The sequence below is a fragment of the Tachyglossus aculeatus genome, chromosome 5, assembly GCF_015852505.1.
Source record: "Tachyglossus aculeatus isolate mTacAcu1 chromosome 5, mTacAcu1.pri, whole genome shotgun sequence".
In the NCBI taxonomy this organism is placed as follows: domain Eukaryota; kingdom Metazoa; phylum Chordata; class Mammalia; order Monotremata; family Tachyglossidae; genus Tachyglossus; species Tachyglossus aculeatus.
Genome location: NC_052070.1, coordinates 63,167,101 through 63,184,669, shown reverse-complemented (window position 1 = coordinate 63,184,669; position 17,569 = coordinate 63,167,101). Strand labels below are relative to the sequence as shown.

Genomic DNA, 17,569 nt, shown 5'->3' with positions numbered 1-17,569 from the left:
TAGAGTCAACATTGCCTTATGTCCTATCCAGAAAGACATGCTTTCTGGAAATAATGCCCTAATACCCCAGTGATTTTTTTTATGGTATTTGTTAAGCACTTACTGTGTGCCAGACACTGTTCTAAGCAGTGGGGTAGATACAAGATAATCAGGTTGGATATGGTCCATGTCCCACATGGGAATCACATCTTAATCCCCGTTTTACAGGTGATGCAACTGAGGCACAAAGAAGTGAAGTAACACAAGGTCATATCATCATCATCAATCGTATTTATTGAGCACTTACTATGTGCAGAGCACTGTACTAAGCGCTTGGGAAGTACAAATTGGCAACATATAGAGACAGTCCCTACCCAACAGTGGGCTCACAGTCTAAAAGACTGTGGCAGACAAGTGGTGGAGTGGGAATTAGAACCCAGATCCTTCCAACTCCCAGGCCTGTGCTCTATCCAGTAGACCATGTTCTATCCCAAATAAACTGTATAAAGTTGTATTGTGGGAAAATTAGCCATCTCAAGAGCAGGGCTCTTGAAGTCAATCAGTCGATCAGTCTTATTTATTCATTCATTGTCATATTTATTGAGCACTTACTGTGTGCAGAGCACTGTACTAAGCGCTTGGGAAGTACAAGTTGGCAACATATAGAGACAGTCCCTACCCAACAACGGGCTCACAGTCTAGAAGGGGGAGACAGACAACAAAACAAAACATATTAACAAAATAAATAGAATAGTAAATATGTACCAGTAAAATAAATAGAGTAATAAATCTGTACAAACATATATACAGGTGCTGAGGGGAGGGGAAGGAGGTAGGGCTGGGGGGATGGGAAGGGGGAGAGGAAAAAGGGGGCTCAGTCTGGGAAGGCCTCCTGGAGGAGGTGGGCTTTCAGTAGGGTTTTGAAGGGAGGAAGAAAGCTAGCTTGGTGGATGTGCGGAGGGAGGGCATTCCAGGCCAGGGGGAGGACGTTGGCCGGGGGCTGATGGCGGGACAGGTGAGAACGAGGCACAGTGAGGAGGTTAGTGGCAGAGGAGCAGAGGGTGTGGGATGGGCTGTAGAAGGAGAGAAGGGAGGTGAGGTAGGAGGGGGTGAGGTGATGGACAGACTTGAAGCCGAGAGTGAGGAGTTTTTGCCTGATGCGTAGGTTGACTGGTAGCCACTGGAGATTTTTGAGAAGGGGAGTAACATGCCCAGAGCGTTTCTGCACAAAGATGATCCAGGCAGCAGTGTGAAGTATAGACTGAAGTGGGGAGAGACAGGAGGATGGGAGATCAGAGAGGAGGCTGATGCAGTAATCCAGTCGGGATAGGATGAGAGATTGAACGAGCAGGGTAGCCGTTTGGAGGGAGAGGAAAGGGCGAATCTTGGCGATGTTGCGGAGGTGAGACTGGCAGGCTTTGGTGATGGATTGGATGTGAGGGGTGAACGAGAGAGCAGAGTCGAAGATGACACTAAGCGCTGTCCACATGTTTTGTTTTGTTGTCTGTCTCCCCCTTCTAGACTTTGAGCCCGTTGTTGGGTAGGGACCGTCTCTATATGTTGCAAACTTGTACTTCCCAAGCACTTAGTCCAGTGCTCTGCACACAGTAAGCACTCAATAAATATGATTGAATGAATGAATGAATGAAGTGCCAGGCCAGTGCAGAAGGGAGTGGGAGAGGAGGAAAAGAGATCTTAGTAGGGAAAGGCCTCTTGGAGGAGATGTGCTTTTAAAAAGGCTTTGAAAGTCAGGAGAGGAACGTCTGACGCATATAAAGAGGGAGGGTGTTCCAGGCCTAAGGCAGATGTGGGAGAAGGGTCAGCAATGAGATGGATGAGATCTAGATACTGTGAGTAGGTGGGCATTGGAGGAGTGAAGTGAGTGTGCTTAGTTGTAGAAGAATCAGAGAGTTAAGGTAGGAGGGGGCAGGCTGGATGAGTGCTTTAAAGCTGATGGAAAGAGGTTTCTGTTTGATGAGGAGGTGGATGGGCAATCCCTGGAGGTTCTTGAGGAGTGGAGGAAACATGGACTGAACATACATCATAATTCACCATGGTAAAGAATAAGAATTTTAAGCATTTCCAAAAGAAACAAATTTGAATTACATATTTTAAAAATCCCCATAACTCATCAAGAAGCATCATCGCCCAGTGGATAGGGCCTGGGAATCAGAAGGCCCTGAGTTCTAATCCCTGTGCTGCTACTTGTCAGTTGTGTGACCTTAGGCAAGTCATTTCACTGCTCTGTGCATCAGTTACCACATCTGTAAAATGGGGATTAAGACGGGGAGCCCCATGAAGGACATGGACTGTCCAACCTGATTTCCTTGTATCTACCCCAGCGCTTAAACAGTGCCATTATTGTCATGACATTATTTATTCTACATTTTGTTTCTGGAAACTGCCAGAAGTATGACAAATCAGTGGCACATAAATCTAAAGAAATCCGGGAAGTAGCATGGTCTAGTGGATAGAGCATGGGCCTAGGAGTCAGAAGGTCATGGGTTCTAATTCCTTCTCTCCCTCAAGTCTGCTGCATGAACGTCACTTCCCTTCTTGGTGCCTCAGTTACCTCATCTGTAAAATGGGGATTGAGACTGTGAGCTGCACTTGAGACAGGGACTGTGCCCAACCTAGACTGTGAGCCCGCTGTTGGGTAGGGACCATCTCTATATGTTGCCAACTTGTACTTCCCAAGCGCTTAGTACAGTGCTCTGCTCACAGTAAGCACTCAATAAATACGATTGAATGAATAAATGAATGAATTATTATTATAACTATCCAAGAAATTTGGATTAAAGGCCTAATCTCTGTGACATAATAATAATGGTATTTATTAAGTGCTCACTATGTGCCAAGCACTGGTCTAAGCACTGGGGTAGATATAAGATAAACAGGTTGTCCCACGTGGGGCTCACAGTCTTAATCCCCATTTTACAGATGAGGTAAATGAGGCACAGAGAAGTTGTGCCTTGCAAGTGGTGAGGGGCTCCTACTAGTCACAGCCTTCCACCCCCAACTAAGAAGATACATAAAGATTTATGCAAAATATAGTGGTCAATTGGAAAAATAATTCAAGGTCATTAAATGGGCCTCAGTTATGCCTAAAGCAATAAATACTTTTAAGATCTATAATTTTCCATTTGAATGCAACCTTCCCAGAGAAAAAGCAGGCTAGATTTAAATCTGTTCACAGTAAGTGCTCAATAAATACAATTGAATGAATGAAATCAGTGTGATTTAATAAATTAGGAAATGTCTTCAGATCAATCAATCAAGGGTATTTATTGAACACTTATGTGTAGTCCACTGTAATAGTAATAATAATGATGATGGTATTTGTTAAGAGCTTACTATGTGCCAAACACTGCTCTAAGTGCTGGGGTAGATACAAGGTAATCAGGTTTTCCCATGTGGGTCTCACAGTCTTAATCCCCATTTTACAGCTGAGGTAACTGAGACACAGAGAAGTTTAGCAGCTTGCCCAAGGCCACACAGCACGCAAGTGGTGGAGCAGGGATTAGAACCCATGTTCTCTGACTCCCAAGCCCATGGTCTTTCCACTAAGCCATGCTGCTTAGTACAGTATAAGTGAGTTCGTAGACATACTCCCTTGTCACGAAGAGCTTACATTCTAGAGAAGGAAATAATGAATAAAATTTTCTCGATCTATTTACAGTTACCCACGCATGTACGCCTATATCTCCTGGCCACATTTCAAGGAGTTTCATTTTTGTAAGTCAAAGGGGTGTGTATTTTTTGTAATCTCTTTTTAAAACATTAAATATTAAAATGCTTGTAAGAATTTGACTTGAAGGAATATTAGCTTTTACTGTGAAAAAGTCTTACATAAGTTTTCCTAAGCATTATAATGACATCATTATACCATTATGTTGCCAACTTGTACTTCCCAAGCGCTTAGTACAGTGCTCTGCACACAGTAAGTGCTCAATAAATATGATTGATGATGATTATACCTAATTAGGTCCTTTATTTATTATTTCATATTTAAATAAATCACTGTGGAAACAATGTACAAATATTGCATATATTCAGAAAAAGTACATATGTAATAATGCATAAAAGGGAAAATTGGCCAAAATATTCTCTCCTCCACCATATAGCCTGATTGTGATATTTTAGGATGAAAATTTGGGCAGTTAAGAAAACCAAAAAAATGTCCATAATCTATTAGAATTTTATTGTCAGTGCTTCTAAAGGCATTAAAAAATAGAGGTGAAAATTCAAATGTTGCACTACTAAATGGACATCCATTTCCCAGATGACAAGGTGACATTTACAAATATAATTCAATTTACCATCAAAATTTTTAAATGATCGGGTGATGTATTGCTTGACTACAGTGTGGCTCAGTGGATAGAGCACAGGCTTGGGAGCCAGAGGTCATGGGTTCTAATCCTGGCTCCACCACTTGTCAGCTGTGTGACTTTGGGCATGTCACTTAACTTTTCTGTGCCTCAGTTACCTCTGTGCCTCAGTTACCTGTAAAATGGGGATTAAGACTGAGTCCCACGTGGGACAACCTGATCATCTTCCAGCACTTAGAACAGTGCTTTGCACATAGTAAGTGCTTAACAAATGCCATCATCATTATTATTATCATTATTTTACACTATATAACTTCCACTAGTCTCTTTGTCATTAACCTTACTATTATCATTAAACCTCATTTTACCAAACATTTAATAATAAATGAAAGACTCTTTCTAAAGCTACTGCCATTTCAGAGCGAACTCTGATCTTACCTTGGTAATCAAGGAAAAAGCACGTGAGCAGGTGAGGGGAGACTTCCTCCAAAATGGAGTAGAAAACACAGAAAGCATCTGGGCCTTTAAAGTGGAGTTTATATAAGAAACATTCCACTCTCCTCCTATAACCCTCCAGAGATATGATGTCTTTGTATTCCTCCCAGGAAAATACTCTGTCATAAACCAAGTAGGGCAGCACTTTGTTCACATCTAATTCCTCCAGTATTTTCTCTCTGTGGCTGTTCACTGTTTCGGGAAACCATCTGACCTTATTAGCATCCCCTTTTTTGGTAAGTTTCTCATAATTATAAAACCAAGACTTGGCTCTTCTTCCAAACATCTTGGTGTTTAAGTGGCCAATGCGAAGTTTCTCTTCTGCCTCCAAGGTTCCACCTTCAGTAATAAATATGGATATAATATGTGCTGCTCCAGTAGAAATGCACACTGCCATTTGTAATTATTTTAAATCTGCTGGAAGAAAGAAGGCCTTTATCTAAATCATAAAGGACACTAGCTTACTGCCAGCAACCTCTGCCTAAGAGGATTACTATAGACTAATTAGCCCTTCCTAATGTACCTCTGAACAATAAAAAGGAACCTGGGACTGCTTAGCTGTTGTTACTTCTTAATTCTGCAATCTGGCTGCAAAAGATTCCCTTTGCAATAAAGATCTTAAATCAGGAAGGCCCCACTCCTTTTCTGCTCAAAATTTCCGCTAAATGACGCACATCACAAAATGAGGGGTCTACTTGGATACGGAGGGGCGTCGTGACAGAGATCTCTCCAAGGGTATTCCGCTAATACTTTCATTCATTCATTCATTCAATCATATTTATTGAGCGCTTACTGTGTGCAGAGCACTGTACTAAGCGCTTGGGAAGTACAAGTTGGCAACAATACTTGTTCAGGGTCATTTGATTCGCAAAAGATGATTAGGTGCAGAGTATGAACAAAACGAATGAATGACAAGAGAACGTCAAAATGAATTTACTAATTGGGTCATGTTGTTTAATATAGCACATTCTGTTTAAGGAAACTTGTTGACAAAATGCACTGCCACTTCTTTTGAAATTTCTTAAAATGTTTACATGTAGACCTTCGTTTAAGGCACTGAATGTACAAACAAGCCTTGTTTCCTCTTAATGAAGCAGGATTAAGAGAAGATTACAGTGTAAGTGTAGGTATTTTGCCACTGTTAATCAATCACTGAGGATCATACTTATATAACGTTACTACTTAAAGTACAGATGACTGCAGTTCATTGCTGTTCACCGGGATATTTGGTAGCTCCAAGCTTTCTGCTTCTATAATAATAATAGTAATAATAATAATAATAATAATAATAATAGTGGCATTTGTTAAGCACTTACTATGTGCAAAGCACTGTTCTAAGAGCAGGGGAGGTTACAAGGTGATCAGGTTGTCCCACGGGGGGCTCACAGTTTTAATCCCCATTTTACATATGAGGTAACTGAGGCACAGAGAAGTTAAGTGACTTGCCCAAAGTCACACAGCTGACAGTTGGTGGAGCCAGGATTTGAACCCATGACCTCTGACTCCAAAGCCTGTGCTCTTACCACTGAGCCATGAGATGATAACTTATTCTGTGGCACCAGTCTACAGATTACCATTTTTTTCTATTTACTTTTTACTGTTTTACTTCACCTGCTAACGTGTATTACTGACACTGTGCTGGTAACCTGTCCTTTTCAATTTCCAGAGGAGATACTCCTTGCATATGTTGACACAAGACAAAACCAAAGGCAGGTTCAGAAAATTTTATACCATCTCCTTGGGTCTTAAAAATTCTAATGGTCGCTAACTCATTTCTAGTTACTGCTACAGAGATTTGTTATTCCTTATTGCAGATGAGCATACAACAGCTGAAACACATTAAGTGGAGTTACCAAATCCCACTAACTTTATAATTAATAAAGAGACTGGAGAAAACTAGTCAAATGTAGTCCAACAAAAACCATTTAAAATCGGAATAAATAGAAGGTATAGTCAGATGCATACAAGAATGTAAGCTCATTGAAAGAAGGGAAAGTGGAGAAGCAGTGTGGCTCAAAAGAAAGAGCACGGGCTTGGGAATCAGAGGTCATGGGTTCTAATCCTGGCTCTGCCACTTGTCAGCTGTGTGACTTTGGGCAAGTCACTTAACTTCTCTGTGACTCAGTTCCTTCATCTGTATAATGGGGATTAAGACTGTGAGCCCCATGTGGGACACTCTGAGTATCTTGCATCCCCCCGGTGCTTAGAACAGTGTTTGGCACATAGCAAGCGCTTAACAAATGCAATCATTATTATTATTATTATTACTAACTCTGTTGTATTCTCCCAAGAGAGTGCTCAGCACATAGTAAGCACTCAAAAAATACCATTGATTGATTGCTTTTGCCTAAAAATAAAAGAGTTAAGGAATCTTGAGATCACTGAGAAAAAAATAAGCAGGGGAATATGAGCATCCAGTGAATAAAAGTGGTATTTTTCACCAACCAGGAGATTTTGAGACTGGAAAGACATGTTTAAAATTGTCCTGAATGGAATTTTAGGGTGTTTGTTCTCCATAGCCAGTCAATTAACACTTTCTACCCAAGAAAGGTAGGCTGGCATGGTGTCAAGGTGATTGAGAACCTTAAAGATTCAGGAGTCTTATGGTTTTTTTTCTTCCTACTACAAGACTTCCCAAGCTTTGTACTTTCCCAAGCGCTTAGTACAGTGCTCTGCACACAGTAACCGCTCAATAAATACAATTGAATGAATGAAAGAGGAAATAACTCGCTCTTTTGTCTCCCTGCTGCCTTCGCAGTCTTCTGATTCTTTGAGGATGATTCTTTGAAGATTAGATTCTTTGAGGATGAAATATGATGTGAAAAGAGCTTTAAATTTCTCATAGCTCTTTATGGACTAGGGAACGTGTCTGCTAATTCTGCTGTATCGTCCTCTCCCGAGCTCTTAGTACAGTGCTCTGAACATAGTAAGCGTTCAATAAATACCATTGACTGACAGATGAAGAAATGAGACAATAAATGCATACTATTATTATGGATAGTTAAAGACTTCTCAAGTTTGAAACCCTTTTAAACACTGCCATCTTATGGTAGTTATCGATCTCAATCATCAACAGATAATTCTCAATCATGGAGAGAAGTAGCAGTAATAGTGTTTATAATAATATAATAGTAACAAGATGGCATTTATTAAGTGCTTACTATGTGCCAAGCACTGTTCTAAGCTTTGGGGAGATTACAAGGTGATCAGGTTGTTCCTCGGGGGGCTCACAGTCTTAATCCCCATTTTACAAATGAGGTACTTGAGGCCCAGAGAAGTGAAGTGACTTGCCCAAAGTCACACAGCTGACAATTGGCGGAGCTGGGATTTGAACTCATGACCTCTGACTCCAAAGCCCGTGCTCTGGAGCTTACTTAGTGCAGGGCACTGTACTAAGCATTGGGAAAGAATACACAGGTGAGAATTAGACCCCATTAACAGAATTGTTCCAAATTTCCATCTTTGCAAGTTGGAAAAGAATAAGCCTGTATTTCAAAGCTGTCTAAACAGGGATTGTCTCTCTTCATTGCTGTGTTGTACTTTCCCAAGCACTTACTACAGTGTAAGCGCTCAATAAATACGATTGAAAGAATGAATAAATCAACCTATAATATTCATTTTTTGTTTCTATATTTCTTTTCATTTATGTTAGCACTGCTTTCATTATTTCTATTTTTTTCCCCTCTCCCAAAAGTCCCAATTCTGAGTTTTTAAAATTAATCTTTATTTTCTCTAAACTACTTCTAGGGCAAAAAAAGTAATTATATAACATTAGCATTATTAAGGTCATATCTCCAAGAGGCTTTCCCCAACTAAGCCTTCTTTTCCCCAGCTTGCTCTCTCTTCTGTGTCACCTATGTCCTTGGATCCATGTCCTTAGGATATGTGATACTCACCCCACCCACAATCCAACGGCACTTATATACATATCTTTAAGTTATATATTATAAATTACTTATTCTTATTAATGTCTGGCTCTCCCTCTACCCAGCACTTAGAACAGTGCTTGGCACATAATAAGCACTTAACAAATGCTATTATTATTATTATTATTATTATTAGACTGTAAACTCGTTATGTGCAGGGAACATATCTGCTAATTCTGCCGTATTGTACTCTCTCAAGTGCTTAGTACAGTGCTCTGCACATAGTAAGTGCTAAATAAATACCACTGATTGACTGATTGGTAACATCTGCCACTCTAAGTATCTTTCTAGACTGAAAGTTCATTATGGGCAGGGAACATGTCTACTAATTCTATTGTACTGTACTCTCCCAAGTTGTTTTTTTATGATATTTGTTAAGCGCTTACTATGGAGAAGCAGCGTGGCTTAGCAGAAAGAGCACAAGCTTGGGAATCAGAGGTCATGGGTTCAAATCCCATCTCTGCCACTTGTCTGCTGTGTGACTTTGGGCAAGCCACTTAACTTCTCTGAGCCTCAGTTACCTCATCTGTAAAATGGGGATTTAGACTGTGAGCCCGACGTGGGACAACCTGATTACCTTGTATCTATCCCAGTGCTTAGAACAGTGCCTGGCACATAGTAAGGGCTTAACAAATACCATTATTATTATCATTATCACTATTATTATTATTATAAAGTGCCAGGAACTGTACTAATAGGTGGGGTAGATACAAGGTTATCAGGTGAGACATAAGCCCTGTCCCAGGTGGGGCTCATAGTTTTAATCCCCATTTTAAAGATGACATAATTGAGGCAGGCATAGAGAAGTTAAGTGACTTACCCAAGGCCACATAGCAGACAAGTAGAGGAACCAGAATTAGAACCCAGTTCCTTCTGATTTCCAGGCCTGTGCTCTATCCACTCTGGTATGCTGCTTCTCTGCTGCTCTGCACATAATAAGCCCTCAGTAGATATGATTGATCAATTGATTCACAGATCCTTTAGTTCATAGTCAGAGATCTCAGGCTTATAGAAAAATGACCAGCCTCAAATATACAGATGAATGAATCTATTATTTCTCCAGAACAATTTAAAATTTCATTCCTCAGTAGGTTTTTGTTCCATTGCCTTGTAACCAAAAATATTTTGTGGACCATATAGTTCATTGGCCGGGACCACCCTGTGTGTTGGGGCCAGGATAGTGAGCCCACTGTTGGGTAGGGACCGTCTCTATATGTTGCCAACTTGTACTTCCCAAGCGCTTAGTACAGTGCTCTGCACACAGTAAGCGCTCAATAAATATGATTGAATGAATGAATTGGCCTTCCCAGACTGAGCCCCCTTTTTCCTCTCCTCCTTCCCATCACCCCCCCACCCTATCTTCTTCCCCTCCCCACAGCACTTGTGTATATTTGTACAGATTTATTACTCTATTTATTTTACTTGTACATATTTACTATTCTATTTATTTTATTAATTACATGCATATAGCCATAATTCTATTTGTTCTGATTATTTTGACACCTGTCTACATGTTTTGTTTTGTGTCTGTCTCCCCCTTCTAGACTGTGAGCCCATTGTTAGGTAGGGACCGTCTCTATATGTTGCTGACTTGTACTTCCCAAGCGCTTAGTACAGTGCTCTGCACACAGTAAGCACTCAATAAATATGATTGAATGAATGAATAGACCTTCCCAGACTGGGCTCCCTTTTTCCTCTCCTCCTCCCCATCACCCCCGCAGCCCTATCTTCTTCCCCTCCCCACAGCACTTGTATATATTTGTACAGATTTATTACTCTATTTATTTTACTTGTACATATTTACTATTCTATTTATTTTATTAATTACATGCATATAGCCATATTTCTATTTGTTCTGACGATTTTGACACCTGTCTACATGTTTTGTTTTGTTGTCTGTCTCCCCCTTCTAGACTGTGAGCCCATTGTTGGGTAGGGACCGTCTCTATATGTTGCTGACTTGTACTTCCCAAGAGCTTAGTACAGTGCTCTGCACATAGTAAGCACTCAATAAATATGACTGACTGAATGAATGAATGAATAGCTCACTCCCTACAGAGCCCAAGAGGTTGCAGGAAGGAGAAGCAACAGTATGGCCTAGTGGAGAGAGCACCGGTCTGAGAGTCAGAATGACCAGGGTTCTAACTGCAGTTCTGCCACTTGTCTGCTGTGTGACCTTGGACAAATCACCTCACTTCTCTGTGCCTCAGTTTCCTCAACTGCAAAATGGTGATCCCTGTTTTCCCTCCTACTTAGACTGTGAGCTCCGTGGGGGACAGGGACTGAGTACAACCTAATTAATGTGTATCTACCCCAGAGCTTAGAACCATGTTTGACACATTGTAGGCTTTTAACAATTACCATAAAAATAAAAGAATGAGGAATGAAAATTTCGCCCTATCCCTGGACCTAGGCTGTGCGCTCTACTGACTCCTCTCACTTGTGCAAGGTAGCAGCTCTGCATTGTTCAGATAGATGGGAGTTGGAAACCATGGTTGGACCTACCAGAGGACTGGTGTTGCTTACAGGCAATGATACTCTAATGATGTTTTAGAATGCTCTAGACAACAAGGGATTATTTGGGTGACACAAAGGCAAAGTGTAATTTGAGAAAGATTTCTGTCTTTTAAAATGTTGAAAAGAGTTTTGCAGTAGTAGTAGTAGTAGTAGTAGTAGTAGTAGTAGTAGTAGTAGTAGTAGTAGTAGTAATAATAATAATAATAATAGAAAGCAGCATGGCCTAGTGGATAGCACAAGGGCCCGGAAATCAGAAGGTCCTGAGTTTTAATTTACCCTCTACCACTTCTCTGCTGTGTAACCTTGAGAAGTAAGTCATTCATTCATTCATTCATTCATTGAATCGTATTTATTGGGTGCTTACTGTGTGCAGAGCACTGTACTAAAACCTTGGGAAAGTACAGTACAACAATAAACAGACCCAATCCCTGCTCACAGTGATCTTATAATCTAGTGGGGGGAGGGTGGAGAGACATCAATATAAATAAATAAATAATAGATATGTATGTAGGTGCTGAGGGCTGGAAGCGGGGGGAAGAATCAAGGGAGCAAGTAAGGGCAACACAGTGGGGAGTGGGAGGAGAGGAAAGGAGGGGAATATGGAGTGCATATTTTCTAATTTACCTTCAGTAGTAAAATCTCTTTGGCTGGTGTTATCTGTCTGAAGAGTTGGAAGACAACTTGTCCTCTTAACAAAGCCTTATAGTTTAAAAAGGAAGGCCTCATTAATCTTCAGCGTAAAATTTTTCAAATGCCTATAAAAGTCAGGAAGAATAATGGCTGATATTACAGGAAATGTACCGTAAGCATGTATCTGTGCATTTACCCATTAGTTACTCTCTGCATCAGAGAATAGAGAGAAACAGTGGCAAAGGACAGGGAAATAGACATACAGCTAAATGCAACCAGTTAAATAAAATCAGGAAAAATAAAAGATCCTAAACAACTATACAAAGGGGTCATAATGCATCAATATGAACTCTTGCTCTTAAATTTTTCAATACAGCATGCAAACAACATCTTAAGTAATAAGAGATTAGCATATGACCCAAATGCCTTTGCACAAGAGTTGAAGCCACCTCATGTTTTGCTTTGTTGTCTGTCTCCCCCTTCTATACTGTGAGCCCGTTGTTGGGTAGGGACCGTCTCTATATGTTGCCGACTTGTACTTCCCAAGCACTTAGTACAGTGCTCTGCACACAGTAAACACTCAATAAATATGACTGAATGAACGAATACAATACAGCAACAAACAGACGCATGCCCTGCCCAAAATGAGCTCACAGTCTTGAGGGGGAGACAAACATTAATATACATACATATATAAATACACTGCAGATATATTCATAAAGTGTTGTGGGGATGGGAGCGATTGAAGGGAGAAAAGGTGACAGAAGGGAGAGGGAGAAGAGGAGAGGAGGGCTTAGTCAGGTAAGGCTTCTTGGAGGAAATGTAGCCTCAATAAGGCTTTGAAGTCGGGGAGACCAATTATCTGTCTAATACTATTACAACTACTACTAGTACTAATGGTATTTATTAAGCACTATGTGCTAACCACTGTACTAAATGCTGGAGGTTGGATGCAGTCTCTGTCCCACAAGAGGCTCATGGTCTAAGTCTATCCATTCGCTATCAACTCTCTGTCACGCTGCTGCTGCCCAGCACAGGAGAGTTTTGACTTGTAGCAGATTGCCTTCCACTCGCGAGCCACTGCCCAAGCTAGGAATGGAAATGTCTCTGCTTGACTCTCCCTCCTATAGTCGAGACTAGTAGAGAACTGGAAACTCTCCAGGTGCAACCCTGAGAGGGGGAAGCACTTATGTACATATCCAAAATTTATTTTGTCCGTCTTGCTATCTAGACTGTAAACTCCTGTGCAGGAAATTTATCTACAAAGTCCATTGTATTGTACTCCGCCACATGTTTGGTACAGTGATCTGCACACTGAGTGCTCAATAAACACCGTTGATTCATTGACTGATAGTCTCCTCCCCGAGAGTATAAGCTACTTAGGGGTGGGGATCATATGAATTTACTCTTTTGTACTCACCCAAGTGCTTTGTTCAATGTTCAGCACAAATGAGAAGCAGTGTGGCCTGCTGGAAGGGAGCACAGGTCTGGGATTCAGAGGACCTCGATCTCTAATCTTCGTTCCACCACTTGCTTGCTGTGTGTTCTTGGACAAGTCATTTAAGCGCTTAGTACAGTGCTCTGCACACAGTAAGCACTCAATAAATACGATTGATTGATTGATTGATTGATTGATTTAACTTCTCTGTGCCTCAGTTCCCTCATCAGTAAAATGGAAATTCAGTGCTAGACTGTGAGCCCCCTGTGGGACAGGAACTAAATCTGACATGATTTCTTGTATCAGTTCCAGTGTTTAGTCTAGTGCTTTTAAATGCTGAACAAATACCACAGTTATTAACCAATTGTATTTATTGAGCACTTATTGTGTGTAGAGCACTGTACTGAGCTCTTGGGAGAGTAGAGTATAACAATATAATATTGTTATATAACATTCCCTGCCACAGCAAGTTTACAGTCTAGCGGGGGAGACAGACATTATTATTATTGCTATTATTATATTATAATTTATATTATACATACATATACAATGTATAATATATTATTATGTGTATAGTAATGTAATAATAGGATATATATTATAATATAATTATAATAATAATAACTGTGGTATCTGTTAAGCGCTTACTAAGTGCCAGGCACTGTACTAAGCACTGGGGTGGATACCAACAAATCAGGTTGGACATAGTCCCTGATCCGCGTGGGACTCACAGCCTCAATCCCCATTTTACAGATGAGGTAACTGAGGCACAGAGAAGTGAAGTGACTTGCCCAAGGTCACACAGCAGACAAGTGGCAGAGAGGGGATTAGAGCCCATGACCTTCTGATATAGCAGTAATCCTTCCATTCCCCACAGCACCTGTATATATGTATATATGTTTGTACGTATTTATTACTCTATTTATTTATTTTACTTGTACATATCTATTCTATTTATTTTATTTTGTTAATACGTTTTGTTTTGTTCTCTGTCTCCCCCTTCTAGACTGTGAGCCCACTGTTGGGTAGGGACCGTCTCTATATGTTGCCAACTTGGACTTCCCAAGCGCTTAGTACAGTGCTCTGCACACAGTAAGCACTCAATAAATACAATTGATTGATTGATTGATTGACAGTAATAGTATTAGTTTGTCCTCAATAAATGCCTTTAATATGTAAATAAATACCTGCCACCAGGTCAGGACAAGACCCAGGCCACCCGTGTTCCCCCCAACAGTGGAGCAAGAGGGGATGGGGTTGTGGGGAGAAGTCAAGCAGAGAGTTTCCCCCCATCCTGGGGGAGTAGATGCAGAGGGGAATTACCTACTCTGTGCCTCAGTTACCTCATCTGTAAAATGGGGATTAAGACTGTGAGCCCCACGTGGGACAACCTGATTACCTTGTATCTACCCCAGCACTTAGAACAGTGCTTGACACATAGGAAGCACCTAACAAATACCATAATTATTATTATTAATAATTGGGGTGGACCAAGGGGGAATTATACCCACCTTGGGGCATCAGGGAAGCAGCAGGGCCTAGTGGATAGAAGCACAGGCCTAGGAGTCAAAAGGGTGTGAGTTCTAATCCCTGCTCTGCCAATTGTCTGTGGAGTGACATTGGGCGAGTGACTTCACTTCTCTCTGACTCAGTTATCTCATCTGTAAAACGGGGACTAAGACTGTGAGCCCATGTGGGATGGGGACTGCGTCCAACCCGATGATCTTGTGTCTATCCTGGTGCTTAGAACGGTGCTTGACACATAGTAAGCATTGGGAGCTGGTTGTAGTCAAGGAATAATAATAATAATAATGATAGCATTTATCAAGTGCTTACTATGTGCAAAGCACTGTTCTAAGCGTAGGAGAGGTTACAAGTGATCAGGTTGTCCCACCGGGGGGCTCACAGTCTTAATCCCCATTTTACAGATGAGGTCACTGAGGCCCAGAGAAGTTAAGCGACTTGCCCAATGTCACACAGCTGGCAATTGGCGGAGTTGGGATTTGAACCCATGACCTCCGACTCCAAAGCCCGGGCTCTTTCCACTGAGCCACGCTGCTTCCCCAATGTCACCGTTTACTGTTGTACTGCACTTTCCCAAGAGCTTAGTACAGTGCTCCGCACATAGTGAGAGCTCAATAAAGACGATTGAATGAATGAGGGGATAGGATCATTATCCCCGGGAGCCCTTGCGGTGGGCCTTGTCATTTGGGGACTGGGCGGGAAGTGCTGAGAGCTCGCCTCCTCCAGGAGGCCTTCCCAGACTGAGCCCCCTCCTTTCTCTCCCCCTCCTCCCCCTCCCCATCCCCCCGCCTTACCTCCTTCCCCTCCCCACAGCACCTGTATATATGTTTGTACGTATTTATTACTCTATTTATTTATTGTATTTGTACATATTTATTCTATTTATTTTATTTTGTTAATATGTTTTGTTTTGTTGTCTGTCTCCCCCTTCTAGACAGTGAGCCCGCTGTTGGGTAGGGACCGTCATCTATGTGTTGCCAACTTGTACTTCCCAAGCGCTTAGTACAGTGCTCTGCACACAGTAAGCGCTCAATAAATACGATTGAATGAATGAATGAAGAGGGGACTACGGGCAGGGCTGGGGGTCTTGGGGGTGGTGACCATGTGGTCGGGGTCTATGGGTGCAGGACTTTGGGGGCCTGGCCACTGAGGACGTGTGGCCTCATGGGCGGGGTCTGTGGGAGCATGGCCGTTCATTCATTCATTCAATCGTATTTATTGAGCGCTCACTGTGTGCAGAGCACTGGACTACGCGCTTGGGAGGTACAAGTTGGCAACATATAGAGACGGTCGCCACCCAACAGCGGGCTCACATGGGGGAGAAGCAGCGTGGCTCAATGGAAAGAGCCCGGGCTTGGGGGTCATGGGTTCAAATGCCAGCTCTGCCAACTGTCAGCTGTGTGACTTTGGGCACGTCACATCACTTCTCTGCGCCTCAGTGACCTCATCTGTAAAATGGGGATGAAAACTGTGAGCCTCCCGTGGGACAACCTGATCACCTTGGAGCCTACCCAGCGCTTTGTACATAGTAAGCGCTTAACAAATACCATCATTACTATTATTAGCAGGGCCTTGGGGGCGGGGCCTGTGGGAGCCTGTGGAAGAGAAGCAGGGTGGCTCAGTGGAAAGAGCCCGGGCTTGGGAGTCAGAGGTCATGAGTTCAAATACCAGCTCGGCCAACTGTCAGCTGTGTGACTTTGAGCACGTCACTTCACTCCTCCACGCCTCAGTGACCTCATCTGTAAAATGGGGATGAAAACGGTGAGCCTCCCGTGGGACAACCTGATCACCTTGGAACCTCCCCAGGGCTTTGCACATGGAAAGCTCTTAACAATTACCATCATTATTATTACGGGCGGGGCCTGTGGGAGAGAAGTAGCGTGCTCAGTGGAAAGAGCCCGGGCTTGCGAGTCAGAGGTCATGGGTTCAAATACCAGCTCGGCCAACTGTCAGCTGTGTGACCTTGGGCACGTCACTTCACTGCGCCTCAGTGACCTCATCTGTAAAATGGGGATGAAAATTGTGAGCCTCCCGTGGGACAACCTGATCACGTTGGAGCCTCCCCAGCGCTTAGAATGGTGCTTTGCACGTAGTAAGCGCTTACCCCGGGCCTGGAATGCCCTCCCTTTGCCCATCCGCCAAGCTATCTCTCTTCCTCCCTTCAAGGCCCTACTGAGAGCTCGCCTCCTCCAGGAGGCCTTCCCAGACTGAGCCCCTTCTTTCCTCTCCCCCTCGTCCCCCTCTCCATCCCGCTCATCTTACCTCCTTCCCTTCCCCACAGCACCTGTATATATGTTTGTACATATTTATCACTCTATTGATTTATTTATTCTACTTGTACATATCTATTCTATTTATTTTATTTTGTCAGTATGGTTTTGTTCTCTGTTCCCCCCTTCTAGACTGTGAGCCCACTGTTGGGTAGGGACTGTCTCTCTATGTTGCCAGCTTGTACTTCCCAAACGCTTAGTACAGTGCTCTGCACACAGTAAGCGCTCAATAAATACGACATTGATTGACTGATTATCAAACACCATCATTATTATTTTCAGCAGGGCCTTGGGGGCGGGGTCAGCGGGGTCGGGCCCGGCCCCGTTGCCCGGGGAACGGGGCGGGGGGGGGGGGTCATCCCGTTGCCCGGGCAACCGGCCCCTCCCCGTGTCCGGGCTGGGCCTGGTGCGGCCGGCGGAGGTGGGCCGGTCCCGGTCCCGGCCCCGGCCCCGGTCCCGATC

General features: G+C 42.7%; 1 non-coding gene across 1 annotated transcript; it reads right to left on the bottom strand.

Annotated features, from left to right (window-relative positions):
* Nucleotides 1–12,922: 12,922 nt before the first annotated feature.
* Nucleotides 12,923–13,055, bottom strand: LOC119929383. Its single transcript, XR_005451509.1, has one exon. It is a non-coding gene; the product is annotated as a small nucleolar RNA SNORA7 (small nucleolar RNA).
* Nucleotides 13,056–17,569: the final 4,514 nt, after the last annotated feature.